Source organism: Oryza glaberrima, chromosome 8, assembly GCF_000147395.1.
Source record: "Oryza glaberrima chromosome 8, OglaRS2, whole genome shotgun sequence".
In the NCBI taxonomy this organism is placed as follows: Eukaryota; Viridiplantae; Streptophyta; class Magnoliopsida; order Poales; family Poaceae; genus Oryza; species Oryza glaberrima.
The window spans coordinates 19,348,997-19,364,192 of record NC_068333.1 but is presented as its reverse complement, the minus strand read 5'-3'; the positions used below and the strand labels follow the sequence as shown (position 1 = coordinate 19,364,192).

General features: G+C 41.2%; 1 long non-coding RNA gene across 17 annotated transcripts; it reads left to right on the top strand.

Moving 5' to 3' along the window:
- The first annotated feature begins 2,676 nt into the window (after positions 1 to 2,676).
- Positions 2,677 to 8,933, top strand: LOC127781833 (uncharacterized). Of its 17 annotated transcripts, none has more exons than XR_008019082.1 (5): positions 2,678 to 3,134; positions 3,210 to 3,342; positions 3,425 to 7,260; positions 7,541 to 7,602; positions 7,751 to 8,931. It is a non-coding gene; the product is annotated as an uncharacterized LOC127781833 (long non-coding RNA). The 17 variants fall into 17 exon arrangements; XR_008019086.1 differs by having other exon boundaries at positions 2,683 to 3,134; positions 3,425 to 5,151; positions 5,694 to 5,753; positions 6,099 to 8,931; XR_008019090.1 differs by having other exon boundaries at positions 2,683 to 3,134; positions 3,425 to 5,151; positions 7,541 to 7,638; positions 7,751 to 8,925.
- The last annotated feature ends 6,263 nt before the right edge of the window (positions 8,934 to 15,196 follow it).

Genomic DNA, 15,196 nt, shown 5'->3' with positions numbered 1-15,196 from the left:
GAGGGGATAATAACCTGTGATTAATTGACTTTTAATTATTACAAACTTGAAAAATGGATTAATCTAATATTTTAGAACAACTTACGTATAGAAAATTTTCGCACAAAACACACCGTTTAGCAGTTTGAAAAGCGTGCCACAAGAATCCTAAACTTTATATCTCCTCAGTTGGGTTCTCTAACAGGACCGTGATATATTAAAATAAGTGAATATTTAAGTAGGGAATCATTTTAGTACACGATGTCACTAAGAGCAGGTACACGGTACAAACACATTTCCAGAAGATAAAAGATAAAAAAGAAAAACAGCGAGCTATAAATTTAGGCCATTTTTAACCTGAGACACTAGACATAGTTTTCATAAACTCCACATTATCAAGAAACTAGTACTAGATACTACTCTTCCAATGCAAACACCGTTATTCTATACTTAAATTTAATGCTACTTATCTCACATGATGTCTTGGATGTTACGTAGAAACGATGTCTTGTTTCCTTCTCTTTCCTCATTTATTCGCTTGCCACATCAGTTTTTATCGTAGGTGGCAGCTTATCTAATGCTATGGACACTATCCTCCGTTTTTTTTGATAAATTGATCCTTTTCAAAAACTTATTTTGAAACTAGACCTTGCAAAAAACTTCAACCAAAAATAGGCCATCGACTCAGCGCCACGGACATTGGCGCTGATCTATAACGTCTTAGCGCCAACGACATTGGTGCTAAGCTCTAATCCGAGGTGGCATGGATTTGCTGAGTCATCATAGCTCAAGATAGCTTGGTGGTTGAAGTCTTCAATTGAGAGCCCTAAGGTGCTAGGTTTGAATCCTGCTATCCCTCCTTTTTTTTTTCCTTTTCTCTTTCTCCTTGCATACTTTCCTATCATTCTTTTCAAATTAAAATGTTCTACTTATAAATTTATTTTAATTTTAAATTTACATGGCAGATTTTAAAACTTAAATTATATAATATTTAGATTACTATCTATTAAGATCTATATAATATTAGGAGAGTAAGACAAAATAAGTTTTTCTCTTGACTACTCACTCTTATTCTTTACAAAATGACTGTTTTGTTTGTTAATTTGTTTTATTTTGAATTTGGTTTTGAGTGCCAATATGAAAGAAGTATATGCTCCTTTCAAATTTCTATAATTTGTTTTATTTTAAATTTGATTTGAAATTTTGGTTTAAGTTCCCATTTGCCATATAATATACCACTTTAATACTTTTTCCAAATTAAAAAAAGTTACAAATAAAACATATCTTTTGAAGATAATATTACGAGAGAAAAAAGAAAAAATATAGCTAAAGAGAGAGAAAAGAAAACTAGATAACCGAAAAGAGAAAAACATATAAATAAATAAAGAGAGAGAAGAGAAATGGGAAAAAATATAGATAAAGAGAGAGAAAAGAGAAAGGTGTAAACTAGGATTGATGGGAATCGAACCTTCATCTTTGGGGGTATAACTAAAGCTTTCTACCATTGTGTTATTGGTGGTTCATTGATATGAATGCCTTTACATCAATTTAAATCGCTAGGACTTCAGCGTCAAATAGCTTGGCACTGGGCTATGATGACTCAACAAATCTATGCCATCTTGGATTAGAGCTTAGCGCCAACAACGTTATAAATCAACGCCAATGTCCATGGCGCTGAGTCGACGTCCTATTTTTGGTTGAAGTTTTTTACAAGGACTAGTTTCAAAATAAGTTTTTGAAAAGGACCAATTTATTAAAAATAAAGGCACTATTCTAGTCATTGGCTTGGGAATGGTCTTATAGTTAGCTGCAACACGGACTCCAAAATATATATGTGTATGATTGGTGGGACCAGATATTAATTATGTAGGGCTTGTTTGGTTTAGTACCCTACCAATATGTTGGTAGTGCCAAACTCTAGGTAAGTTTTGGTACTACCAATATTTTGGTAGGGTTGAATTGTAAATAAATGCATTTGGATTTATACCAATTGAGAGCTAAATTTCAAATTGCGGTGAAGAATATTCTAGAATTGTGCCAAATTAAGTATTGGCATTACCAAACATTTGGCTTCAAACCAAATCATCACATTTGCTATTTAAACCACCAAAAAATTGGTATGGCAATATTTTGGTATCAAACCAAAACGCCCCGTAGTATATGTTTGTAGATAATTATTGTAGTATATGTGAGTATAAATTAGCTATTAAATTAATTATAGATGATTTGGAGCTAGCTAATTAAACTTAGGGGGTGTTTGGGAGAGATGGGCTAAAGTCCCAAACACCCCCTTAAACTTGCTCTAGCAGCTTAAAAAGAAGTGTGTGGAGCGAGTGGTCCTGCGGCCACCGAGCCAGTGAGCCACCGACAGGCGACAGCCATGCGGCCACGCGTGGGCCGTGGGGTGGATGGTCCCCACACTGTAGCATGCTTACTTCACTTAAATTTACTAGTTTACCCTTAGGTCAACTGCTTCACTTCATATGTGAGCTGGGGCCTTTTCGGTAGTACGTGTATTTCCCTTTACACTGATGAGGTGGGACTTTTAATATTCTGTACAACTTTTAATATTCCTTTCTTCCCCATCCGTTCTCTCAGTATAATAATAAATAATAAATAAATAAATAAAAATAAACAATGAAAAAAAACGCGTGACGCACCGGATCGGCGGTTCCTATTCCATTTCCAACGCCGCTCGTATCGTCGAATGCGGTTTCTCTCTATACGTGAAAGCCTCGTCTACTCTTCTCCGTGTTATTAGTTACTTCTATATTTATCACCCATCTCTATCTCTTATCTCCAAAATCGATTCCCCAACCCTACCCCTTCCGTCCTCAACCACGGCGCCGCCTGGCGGCGCGATCTGACATTATCCGGCGAGGCTTGAGCATCCCGGGCCGAGCTCCGTCGCCTCCGTCGTCGGTGCACGGACGAAGGAAGCTGAGGCTTTAGTAGGGGCCATGGAGAGGAACGGCGGGCAGTCGTCGTCCCTTTTCTGTCAGAAAGGCGAACGTTATGGTTCGCCGCCGGACTTCGTCGGCTAAAATCATGGCGCCGCCGTGGCTGATGCCACCTGTGTTCGGCCGGAAGGGGTCCGGCACATCGCGAGCGTCGATATATGGGGGAAAATAGCTTTTGCTCGCCTGGTTACTGAGGTTAGCCAATATACTTGTTTCTACATGTAGCTTTTCAGATCTGACAGGATCTGACATACCGCTCTTTCACATAAGTTGTCATCGCATCGCGGCGTTGTGGCACGGCGTTTGGGTTTCTTGTGATGGTTTGACGATCTGCTTTTTCCGTGCCCTAATGGATGATCTGACAAGGAGGAACGCTATCCCTATGGCCGGTGAAATTTTTGGGGTTCGTATCTGCAGTTTTACTTATACGGTGAGTTTCGATGCGATTATAATTAAATCTGTTTGAATTTTTTCTCTCCGTATAGCAGGCCTTTTAGCCGCGAGGAGTTGGTACACGAAGATTGAATTCTGTCAGATCTTGTAGCAGCGGGGACTACCGAGGAGTTGATACGGGACGATTGAATCCATTTTTTTTAAATTGTTCATCAGATCCTGTAGATCTGAAGCAGTGAGGACAACTGAGTTGATACGAAAAGATTGAATTCATTTTTCTTGATAGTTCATGAGATCTTTTAGAAGTGAGGGCTGCTTAGGAGTTGATCGGGAAGATTGAATTCACTTTTCATCTCTACAAGAAGCCTCCCTCTCTTTTTTTTTTTGAGACATCGACAACTTCAGTTTTTATTTTCTTAGTGTTGGCCTAATCTTACCTTTGGAGTTCATGAGAAAAAAATGATTATGCTGCTGATTTATTTGGCTCTTGCCTATTCGGAGTTCATGAAAAAAAACCATTATTCTGCTCATTTGCGGCTTGCTTATTCATAAGGTGATGGCTCAAATCAGTTATGCTATACCCCTTGGAGGTGCCTCTCACTTTTATCAGTGCTTTGGAAGTGTGAGCGAGAGCGCTTGGAGGTCCCTCGGTTTGGCGTACCCTTGAACAGTGCTTTGGAAAGCGCGAGATAAACTAGATGGAAACTGTGGGGGAAGCACGAAAGGTAAACGATTCTTCTGTAGGGACATGTTGGCTGTACTTCCCATGCCCATAGATGAAGTTATCCATATTGGTTCTGGTATTTTATTGGATTATGTTATTCTGTTATGTGTATGGCACAAGCTTGTTGCCATCTTCAAGTACCCATTTCCGAACTGTCTCAGGCATTTGTTGTAGCCATCGTGATTTAGAGTTTATCTCAGCTTTCATGCATGTGTTGGACTTGAAACAATGTGCCTTGGAAACTGATAGGAACTGATCAATTGCTTTAGGCTTTGTTTAGTTCCAAACTTTTTCTTCAAACCTCCAACTTTTCCATCACATCAAACACTTTCCTACACACAAACTTCCAACTTTTCCATCACATCGTTCTAATTTCAACTAAACTTCCAATTTTAGTGTGAACTAAACCCAGCCTTACAGTGTTAGTTGCCTGTTAATTAGGAATTTCTGGTGGTACTGTAGCTGCAGTTGTTTCTTGCTTAGTTTTCACTGAATCCAGATTGGCTTGTTCTGGTTTGGGTATTAATCAAAAGCAAGGTAATCTGTGCACACCATGATCTTTCAAACAAGGCAATGGAAATAAACGATCGCAAATCTTGCTAGACAAGACTAGGCAACAGTGGGTAATGAACCTTCATTTTGTTCGATAAAATCTCATTGCATACATTTAATAGAACTGGGTAGTTCCCTCTACTGTAGTAAAAGTATCACAAACATTATGTCTATGCATCTTGAGTGTCAAGGCAGCTATTACTTTATTACATGCTCTTGACATTAGAACATCCTTTCTGGTCTAGGCTCCTTCGTACCTGCCATAAGAAACTATGATTAAAGAGCACTGATAAGAAAATATTATTAAAGAAGAAATATAAGAAAAAATAATTAGGAAAGTAGTGAAAACTTCATTTTAATTCGTTTCCCTAGTTCTACACTGATTCACAGATAATTGTATCAGTTCTTTTCGTGTTTGATACTATTTGGATGCAGGTTCCCTTGTTTTGCTTCTTAACCTGGAGATTTTAGAATTCTTATCAACATGTGTTTTTTCGATGGAATCTTTGGCGTCACTCTGAGTGATAGTAATACTTTTTAGAGGTAATTTTCATGCTCTCTTCAATCTTCATTTAAAATATTTCTTGATGCTGTTTACTTAGTTTGAGTTGGTAATATTAGAACAATTGATTTGAACACAGAACATTCTTGCAGCTGATACCGATATTCTTATTTCAATCTATCTTAATGTATTGTTACTATCTGATCTTTAGTTGGTTTCTTAATGTTGTGACAATATGTGCAGTAAATACAATGTCAAACATCCTAAAAGCACACAAACGATATTTTGGACTGCCATGTACCACAAATGGAGCTAAAATTCTCCTTAACTAACCTAAATAATGCTAAAAACATGTTTAGTTTGTCCCTAGGCATGGTAGAAAAGATGCATTAGCCTTTTCTTTCCATTTTATTTTTATATGAATATGTTTGCTTGGAACCCTGACCTATGGTATCAAATGATATTCCTATTCCCTGTATAAGTATCTGATTACCTCTGGTTTTTTTTTACCAAAGTACTTTTTAGAAAGAAAAAGAACTAATGGATGCACATTAAAATTTTCCTTTTTCCTCATGTTCTGTAGGAATAGATAGTAGGAGAAAAAGCAAGCAGAATTAAAATTTTGGCTGGTTAAAAAATATTGGTGAGTTATCTCTTCAAATTTGCATGGGCCTATTAATTTATTTGTTATTTAAATGCGTATTATGGGGTTGTTAGAGTCCAAGCAATCAACAGTAGTACCCCCTATGAAACACCAATCAATTGGTAAGCACAAAGCAAAACCATCTTAACGAGCCAAGCTTGAGCTCGTGACAAACTCAAGTCAAGTCTTACGAGTGGAAGACTAGCTTGAGCTCGTCATGAGCAAAGTTCATATCCAAGCTTGATAACACAATAACACTCTACGAATCCATCTAGAATAGGACTATTGTCTTAGCTTATAAACCCTTTTTCCTTGAATAGCTCAATCAATTTCATGTTCACCCAGGCACATACATACTTGGCGACAAGATTAACAGTACACCCTTAATCATTCAGCAGGCCAAACAAGCAAATCCCTTTACGCAAAGAAAACACACAACTGGAAAGAGACATCAAGACAGAAGTCGATTGCACCAAATAACTAGGTGCCTAGATAGATGTTGCCTCATCCATACAACATGAGGACATGCAGATATTTAACGCATTTTCTGGGGCATTGGGTCAAGGGCCGAGGCCTATGACTCTATTGGAGGGGCTTGCGCTGCATTGTTTCTTTGTGGCAAGGGGTTTTATTTATGTAGGGATTTTATTTCATTTGATTAATTTGTTTGTTTAATATATTTGATTTGATTTGATTGTATTGATCAGCCTATAAGAAGGTATTAGGTGAGTATTGGATAAAGTTAATCTCTTCCCAATACTCTTCATGCTGGTCATAGATATCCCCCTAAATGACCGATGCCACTTTTGTATCTTTTGCTGTGTTTGCCTGGTTATCTTAACATGACACTTTATCGACAGCTCGCTTCACCTTCCCCTCCGGCTTAACTCTTGACCTTAGGTTTACCACTTTGGTGACACATTGTCAGCTCCCCCTTCTCTGATGCACCATGGTGCTCCACATCTCTCCATCAACTTCATCTCCATCGCTGGCTCTTTTGCTCACTAGCTGTTGTAGATCCCCTTCACAAAACCTCCCTAACTGTGCTCCCCTCCTCTCTCCTCATATCTCGTTGTGTCTGCATCTCCCTTTTTTGTGCTGTGTGGCCCACCGCCTCCTTCCCTATTGGTCGTCTTCTCTGAATGGTAATGCGGAGTCCAGACCCAGATGCCACTGCTTCTGGCTGCAGTTGTGTCCTTTATTTTCGTTTCCCAAGCTACTCCATTGATACCCTCTTTTATTCTGTGAAGTTCAAGGTTGTGAGCAGGAAGAAGCAGTTCCACACTTGGCTCAAATGGCTTTGAGTCTTATCTATAATTAATCATTAATCATGGATACTGCTCTGAATGCTCTTCGCTATGTTTATCCTATTTCTTGACTGTAAGTGAAGGCTTTGTTTCTTATCTGCTAGGTTATAAATTTGATGAAGTGCAGACGTGCAGCAATTGTCTCTTTTAAAAACGACATGATACAAATTATTTACTATCATGCAACATATTCTAGTAAGGTATTGTTTTTCTAGGGTTAGTGTAACAGTAAATCTTAGGTTTATGCATTTAAAAAATGGTACTATCAAATCCGATGTTAGATTTATCTTTAAAAATAGTTTCACTTTGCTATTCTTTTGTAGTCTTCATACTAGTAATTGATAATCAAACAAATATTTGATTCAACCTCCATATCTACGTATTTCGATTCACCTTTTATAGGTTTTATATTATACCATTACAAGGTAATGAGTCTATATAAACTTATGAAATCGTGAGCCATATATGTATCAAGTGCAGGAAAGGAAGGAATGGCAAATTGGTCATTTCGTAGCCTTTGGAAGGAAAAAGTCACATCAATGGTATTTCCCAAGTCCCAACTCATTTTCTTTGCGATGGTACGGATCAGCTTTGGTTCTATGTGATTATATTTTCAACTATCATTTCTTTACAGTAGATCAGTTAAGAGTTATATTGAGCAAATGATCTTATTCAAGATATATTTCTTAGCAGGTTATCCTATTTCTGTATGGTGATTTCTCATCCTGATGGAAATACAATTTGCAGTTGCACAATGGCATGTGGCAGATCAGTTAAGAGTTTACATAAATTTTGAAATGATTCCTTGCAGGTATAATCCTAACATACCATGTCTGTCAGTCATGCGATGCAATGAGAGATCTATTTGAGCAGATTATGCTAGTATTATGTTCCTTTTTTTTTTGGGAATACGCAAGGAGCGCATCTTTGTATTAAGAGAAGTAAAGTTTATTTACAGTGTAGCCTTTAAATGAAAAAAGGGGAGGGGGACAGGATACAGGGTCGGACCTAGAGAACTAAGGCCTAATCTCCCACTAGATTTTGTGACCGCCAAGCCATGCTAGGCAGAGGTAGATCAGGCACTGCCACATTTGCTGCTAGTATTATGTTAGATTGACTAAATTCGTATTTCATTGAAACGATCATCAGCAAAACTTAAAAGTTAACCGAATGCATTATTAAGAGGGAAATAATTCCTCATACCTCTTGAATCCTTTTTTCCATACTGTCAATTGGATTCCTTGTTGCGAATCAATTCAAAGGACATGTAACTGGTTAGTAGAATTGTTGAACTAACTGATTGATTTCTCTACACAGTTCAATCCGCACCTTCTTAAGAGTCTCTTTTCGCTTCTCTCTCTTCTTTTTTGCAGTCACGAACTTGCGAGTTGTATTGCAATTATGTTCACCTTTCTCCCTTTGAGTCCCAAACTCACCCTCGCATGAGGCACAAGTGATGGGTGGTTTCTTGTCTTTTTTCGGCATGCTGCAATAACATGATAATTACATTAGAAAGCAACTAGACATAACATGATAATTACATTGGAGAGCAACTAAACAAAATAGAGCAGTCAACCCTAAATGCTAGAGTTTTTCGGCATGCTGCAGTACCATATAATTGACACTGGAGAGCAATTAGTCAAAATAGAGCAGTTTAATCAAAATAGATTCAATCAAAACTGAATCGAGGGACAATATCGCAGAATCGGAGGAATCGGATGGACAAAATAACGCAGAATTGGAGCAATGGGGGGACAAGATAACGCAGAATCGGGGGGACAAAATATCGCAGGAGGGAGGGCTTACGCTGGCGGCGGCTGCGGCGGCTCGCAGTATCGGAGGGAGGGCTTACGGTGGCGGCGGCGGCGGCTCGATGTGGAATCGCTTCCCTGCGGCGGCGGCTCCTGCTCGTTCGGGAGACTGGGGGGTGGGATGGTGAAGTGGGTTGGGCCGGGCCGGAGACTGGGGGTTGGGCTGATGAAATGGGTTGGGCTGGGGGGGTGGGATGATGAAGTGGGTTGGGCCGGAGACTGTGGGGTGGGATGATGAAATGGGTTGGGCCGGACCTAAATAATGGCCCAGGGATCCTAGTCGTATCAATTCAATTTGCGATTTTTGACGGCTGCACGTCTCTTTAATAATAATGTGTTGGAAAAAAAACATAACTACTCTAAAAACATAACTACTCTAAATTACCTGTTGCTGTTACTACTATTATTATTACTATTTTACTAATAGCTGGCCCATGCTAACGCTATGGAGGTATTTGCAGATGCAAATTATACCCATTGACATCGGTATTTTTTTTTCATTGTTTCTAGTACAAAATGTTACGAACATAAAGGTTCACGTTCATTTGCATATCCGCGGAGTCGCGCTGCAAACAAGAACACTTTCACCGAGCTCTAAACAGTATAACAATACGAAAAAAAAAAACCCACAATAATGTTGGTATCCACTGAACTTCATTCTCTAAATCCAATTTCAATTTTATGTTCGGCTAAAAGTGTTAGTATATGGATAGGATCGTATTGTATCCGGTTTGTTATGGTAGGATAAGATTAGTTTTTATCTCTATCTCTCTGAGTTTACTTTAGATCCAATCCATGTAACCTATATATACCAGCCTCTGAGGCTTATTGATCCAAGTCACACAGTATTCCTCTCCTCTCTATACTATCGAACAAAAAGAACCTAATAAAAATACATTAAGTTTCAAAACGCTAAAAGAACATGACATAAGTGCACATGTTTCAGATTATGTTCACTCCATTATGCACCCCGTTGTGATCTTCATGGAATGCCTTGCTTCACTTGTGCTGCAGAAAGAGAAACCAAAATCTTAAAAATAGAAAGGGCGGTTTCAATACAAGGAAAAAGGCTAGGCCTTGATCAACATCAATCAGTTCACTTGAATTTAGCATCGTCAATGTTTTCCAAGGATGAGAGAGCATGAGCACCTACAATAAATAAACAATATCATATCTTAAGGGGGACTATGTTTCCACTTCAAGCGCGGAACGATTCAATGATCAACAGTGCTGCAAAGTTGGGTAGCACACAATCATGCAAATCATGAGCTACGAATCGGTCAGAAATTGCTCTGATTATATAAGAAGAGACTATCATTAAATTGGTCGTGTGGCTAATACTGAAACTGAAATATAATGTGTTACTTCGTTATATTTAAGCACATCGTACGTCAGGTAACTTGTTTGTAGCAGATGCTTAATGAAAGTTGATTTCACACCCTAGAATATTGACCGAAGAGCGTAACCATCGAAATCATTGCTTGCGGGGCATTTACAAATTTCCCACCGTTTTTTTCAATATTGCAAGGACGTCACTCAAATGACAGTTCTAGTGGTATTTTTACAATTTTTTAGTGACAGTATTACAATAACGATTCAAAGTAGTGGTAAATTTACAATTGCCCCTTTTTAATGATGACAAGTTAGTATTGGAAAATAACTAAATTAGCAAAATAACATTAGTCAATGGAGTAAAACGATGGAATCGCTATGCAATCCCCAAAGGCTTCTGGTTTCTACACACAATCCTTTTAAGCTATCAATTACGAAGGTAAGAGCAGTCAGAGGCACCTGAATCTGCATATCAAACAAAAAGGTATGAAACCATTGAATTGTTGAACTGCATACTGCAGTGCACCACTAACATCATTCACCAGGTACCCGGGAGCAGATTTCTTACCATTTTCTTCTGGTTTACTCCCTTGGACTCTGCCTTTGATCTATCAAACTGAAGCATATCCGTTGCAACATCACAGTAAGATGTTTTTTTTAACGACTCGCACGAGACGATGCGAAGTTCTATTGATAAAGCAGGAAAAAATTATAAAATTACAACTCTGGAGGGTCATAAACAGGAAAAAAGAAAAAAAATATACCACCACCCACACACCGATAGCGCCAACACACAAGATCACGAAAAGGCTAACACCGGACCGGCCACCGCTAAACGTGACCGACCGCCGCTAGACCGACAAAGGAACACAGACGAGATTGCCTAAAAGAACCTCCTCATAATCAATGCAAAGCCAACTTCTAGAACGTGCTTGCACCAATCGATCAAGGGGCTTCGGCTAGGGGATGCCAAAACGACGTCTTCAAGAAGAGAAGCGACGGAAAACCGCCGCCGCCGTCCGTCAGGGCTCGAAGGAACCAAGATTGGGCTTTCGCCCGGCAACCACCCTAAAGGGATGAGATAGCGCGACAACGCCCTTGGGAGGGGGAATTAACCATCGTTGTTGATCCGGCCAAGGCTGGGCTGAGTTTTCACTCGCTGCTCACCACCTGCGAAACCAAGGCTGACGCACCGATGCTCCACCACCATTCAACCTTTGTCGACATGTGGGACCACTGCACCGGCGCCCCCGCCAGCCAGCCTTCGTGCGCCGAAGACCGCGCCACATCAACCGGTAGCTCCTCCTCGCACTGAGGTCGCCTCCTCCACCACCGGCCGCGCCTCCGTGCTTCGCTGGCCTCCTCCACCGGACGCGTCTCTCGCGCCAATCCGGCCTTCCTCCATCGGCCGCGCCTTTTGCGCCAAGCTGGCCTCCATCTCCGCCGCCCACGCCTCTCACGCCGAGCCGGTCTCCGCTGCCATCGGCTGCGCCTCTCTGCGCCAAGCCGGTCTCTGACCCCTCCTCCAAATGCTGTTGCGCCGGCCAGATGCAGTCGTCTGCCACACCCTCAGCTAGCCGTCCGAGGCCACCATGCCTCCTCCCACCTTAGCCACGGTCGCCACCATCATGCCTTCTCCACCACCGCCTACCGCTTCAGCCGCCGCAGCCGCCAGCTGCTGCCTCCGCCGTCGTCGGCAGCACCATCCCCCACTACTGCCGGCCCCCACTCCGCACCCGTCGCCGTCGGCCCGGCAGCACGGGGAGCCGTGGCCTCCTCCACCGCCGCTGCCGCTCCATCACCAATCCCGCCGCCGTGAAGAAGGCCGCCCACGCAACTTACTCCGGATCCGGCGCCAACGTCCACACGCTGCCCACTCACACCAGCGACCTGCCTCGAGCCGCCGGCCACAACAGCAGCTCCTCCGAGCCTGCCGCGGCCGCCCGCGCCTACGCTGCTGTCGTGCCTACCGCCACTTGCCGCGGCCGCCCACGCCTGCGCTGCCTCTCGCGCCTGCCGTTGCCTGCCGCGGCTGCCCGTGCCTGCGCCGCCGTCGCAGCCGCTTGCGCCCACGTCTCGCCGACGCCGTGTCCGCGCCGCCGCAGCCGGATCCAGCTGTGGGGGCGCCAGATCCGACGGTGGCGACGCCGGATCCGCCGCCATGCGCCTCGACGCAAGCACCGCTCCGGTCGGCCACCTCCTTTGCGTCCGCCTGCGCCAGGAAATCGGGAGTTGGCCGCCGCGAGGCTCGCTGCCGCCGTCCTCGCGAGCCGCAGGCTTTGCTGGCCGCTCGCTCAGGCGGCGGCGAGGCAGAGGAAGGGTGGCAGCGGCGGCTAGGGTTCCACCGCCCGAGTCGCCTGACGCGGGGATTGGTTCCACAATAAGATGTTGAAATCCATTAGAACTGCACCAAAGCTGTAGATTGTTAAACTTACAGCAAGTAGTTTGTCAAGACATTCGATCACAGCCGGAACCAAGCTACTTAGGTATACAAAACACCAGAAAGTTAAATGTCCACACAAACACACTCATACAGACATGAAACCCAATCTCACACAAGAAACCTGCAAGAAAAACAACCTTCGCGCTTCAAACTCTCATGGGACACGAGCTGTGGTTTGCCTTCTGCAACAGCAAAAAAAAAAAAAAAAAAAAAAAATCAAAACACGCAGCTGCATCCTTTTTAATCAGCAAATAATAATACATAACTGAATGAAATTGATACAAGAAAAGGTTTACATGACTCACCTTGGAGAGAGCGGAGAGCAGGTCAAACATGATGGAGAGCGATGGTAATGGGAAGGTAGAATTTTACTTTGAAATAAATTTAGCACGGTATCTACCTAAATGAAATGAAACCAAATCAGCGAGAGAGTTTAAAAACTAAATAAAATACTGCTGATCTCCTAAATGATGCAGTAATCACACTTATAGCAAAACAAACTTCATTCGGTTTGAATGTTTCATCAGCAACTTCACAACTCTGACACTACAATGTACAGGACACCTGGTGATATGCACATCAGTAGTACCTCTCCCAAAATTCAAGGCCGAACCAGAATTGGAAACGATAATTAAAAATTTATGTCTTCATTGGATTGACTCATAGCACATACAAAGGTTAGGCCCCGCAATTTAGTAGAAATTGATTGTTCCTGGAAAGCAATGCATTTTTTTTCCAGATGGTCATTTTAAAAAACATGCCTACAAAAAAAAATTTCTTTGTTCAGAGATCGTAGTACACAAGTTGATCTACAATGAAAATGCAGAAAAAGGGATTAGATGGTAGGCGATAGTGTTAAACTGACCAGATGCATCTCTAATATTTCTATTACAACCTAACCATGTAAGTGGGGTGATAATTCTGCAACCACCATTAAATCTAATTGTCATTATCATTAAGGTGAGTCAGTGTAGGTGCTGTTCAAGACTCATGTTGCTGATTGGCCATTGTACTACATTGAACGGCAACAAGATTGAGTTTCGTGTCCGTAAAAGAAAAAAGATTGAGTTTCGTGAGCATAAGATGGTAAAATAGCCCAAAAAATGGATCACAGCTTACCCAAATTCTATGGGAATATAGTACTGACCAAATGTAAATCTCACTCCAATACCACAAACGGTTACATTTATACAAAAGTTTGATTGTTTTATACTCACTATGTGTATTCCGATTTCATATTGCAAGCTATCATTGTCAGGCAATAACAAGCAGCCAAACTCATAAGAAACTATCTGGAAAATCTTAGTATACAGTAAGCAATGTCAGAACTTTTTTTTTTTCCAGATGGTAAATTTCAGAAACGTTAGTCCCCCTTGAAAAAAAAAAATCAGAAACACGGTTGTCCAAGGATATAAAAATTCAGATAGTGCAATTCAGCTTAGCTGCCATTTATAATGGCCATGATGAAAGGATAATTCATCAGCTGCAAAGATTGTATCAAGTTACACACTTCATGGGCACACTGTTCCTCATCGTGATATTACACACTGTTCATCGTTTGAGAGATGAGATACATAACGCACGAAATTGACACAAGAGAAGGTTTTCGTGACTCACCATGGAGATAGTGGGAAGCAGGTTGATCATGATGGAGAGCGGCAGTGAAGGGGAAGGTAGAATTTTGCTTTGGACTAAATTTATCTACCTTAATGAAATGAAACCAAATCAGGGAGAGAGTTTTAAAAATAAATTGTATATATCAGTAATAACCATATTTCTCTTCAATTGTATGTATCAACGTCAGGCCCTGCAATTTAGTAGCAATTGACTATTGATTATAGAAAGCAATGTTTGAACTTTTTTCCAGATGGTCAATTTCAGAACCATGGTCCCCCTTCAAAAAATTTCTTTGTTCAGAGATCATAGTACAAAAGTTGAGTGCCGTAATTAATTGAACAGAAATGGTCCATCTACAATGAAAATGCAGAACAAGGGATAAATAGTAGGCAGTAGTGTTATATTGACCAGATGCATCTATGATATTTGTCACAACCTGACCATGTAAGTGGGGTGATAATTCTGCAACCACCATTAAATCTAATTGTTATTTTCATTAAGGAGAGTCGGTGTAGGCAACGCCGCACGGAGTTCCTCTCCATCACCGATGAATTGCCTGCTCATGTGGATTCTAGGTGCTTCTTGAACTCTGAAAGCAGTGATGGAATTTTAACCCTTTTTAACTCTGAATGCAGTAGTGATAATTTACTTCTTTTTTTTTCAATGGCCAATAATTTCATTATGATCGTTAAGGTGCACAATTACTAAACATCTGAATCTGATGCTTCCAATGTGCGTCAATTACTGAACATCATTGATACATATCATCTCATAGAGCAAGCATGATTGTACGCATCATAGAGCAACCATGAATTGTGTACCTTGGCAATACCACTGCCACGGCTTCGAATGGATGCCACCATCTTGATCACGAAAAGATAGGGAATGTTATGCACAGATGACAGATAAACAAGAAAAACTGAAAAAGCGTCG